The following is a 1,451-nucleotide window of genomic DNA, read 5'->3' on the forward strand; positions in this document are numbered from 1 at the left end:
CAAAAGAGTCCTCAAGAGCTCACTTATTTCTCGCTGGATGAACACATAAGGAAACAATAATAAGCAGAAAGCTTGCTCAAAATGCTGCTTTTTGCACATGTGCGCACATACCTCTTCTATTGCACATGCACAGATCCACGACAGAATAGAATGGTTTCTGATTTTCCTCGGCGAATAAACCGTCTGCTGAAATCGCAGCTTTACCCTTTCTGCCGATAGATGTCAGACCGTCTACACCAGACTACACACTAGGTGTGTTGTGTAATACAGGCTTAATGGTGATCGTGTTTCAACCCTAAGTTGCTGTGAAGTGCTGACGCCTTAACAGCATGTCACGACACTAACATTAGTAACAGTGCAAAAGCTGAACATCAGTCCTATTAAGTTGCATATCCATACCGTAAATAGTTGTCTTCTGTCACTGGCTCACATTTAATTATAACCACCCGTTATTGGAAGGGACAGGAAAACAAGTAAATGACTGAAACTTCCTGGCCGATTGAAACTGTGTGCCAGACCGAGACTCGAACTCGGGACCTTTGCCTTTCGCGGGCAAGTGCTCTACCAACTGAGCTACTGAAGCACGACTCACGCCCCGTCCTCACAGCTTTACTTCTGCCAGTACCTCGTCTCCTAAATTCCAAACTTTACAGAAGCTCTCCTGCGAACCTTGCAGAACTAGCACTCCTGGAAGAAGTAAAGCTGTGAGGACGGGGCGTGAGTCGTGCTTGGGTAGCTCAGTTGGTAGAGCACTTGCCCGAGAAAGGCAAAGGTCCCGAGTTCGAGTCTCGGTCCGGCACACAGTTTTAATCTGCCAGGAAGTTTCATATCAGCGCACACTCCACTGCAGAGTGAAAAACTCATTCTGGCAAATAAATGACTGTAGGAATAGGCTGGAGTCTCACCATTTGTGGTCGTCCCATCCAGCTCAACCCCACCCTGAGATATCTTGGCCTCACCCTCGACCATCACCTCACCTGGACCTCTCACCTCCTGACCATCCAGCAGAAAGCCCATTCCCACCTCTGTCTCCTGAAACTCCTATCTCGCCAGATATGAGGATTGCATCCTTCCACCATCCTCGACACCTACAAATCCGTCTGTCCTATCCTCTGTTATGCCTTCTCAATCCCCCCCCACCCCCCCGCTTTTATAAGGCTATCCAAATCCTAGAACACCACATTCCACCTTGCCTTCCGTATCCGCCTTCATTCCCCCACACGATTCCTGTATGACACCATCCCCTTCCTCCACCTCCTCATTCTCCTCCAACATCTCCGCATCCTTTACACTATCCGCAGCTTGATCCCCCCCCACCCCTTGGTTTTCTCCTTCCTCTCCACCCCCTGCCCACTGCTGCGTCCTTATTGCTGCGTCTCCCCCCTCTCTCCACACCCTCCATCAGGGCAATTTCCAGTACCTCCCCCTCCCGGATGTTGAACTACTCTTCC

General features: G+C 49.9%; 1 non-coding gene across 1 annotated transcript; it reads left to right on the forward strand.

The window, feature by feature from the left end:
• Positions 1-725: 725 nt before the first annotated feature.
• Trnas-aga (transfer RNA serine (anticodon AGA)) lies at positions 726-800 on the forward strand. The gene has a single exon. It is a non-coding gene; the product is annotated as a tRNA-Ser (tRNA).
• Positions 801-1,451: the final 651 nt, after the last annotated feature.

This window comes from Schistocerca serialis, chromosome 5, assembly GCF_023864345.2.
Source record: "Schistocerca serialis cubense isolate TAMUIC-IGC-003099 chromosome 5, iqSchSeri2.2, whole genome shotgun sequence".
Taxonomy (NCBI): domain Eukaryota; kingdom Metazoa; phylum Arthropoda; class Insecta; order Orthoptera; family Acrididae; genus Schistocerca; species Schistocerca serialis.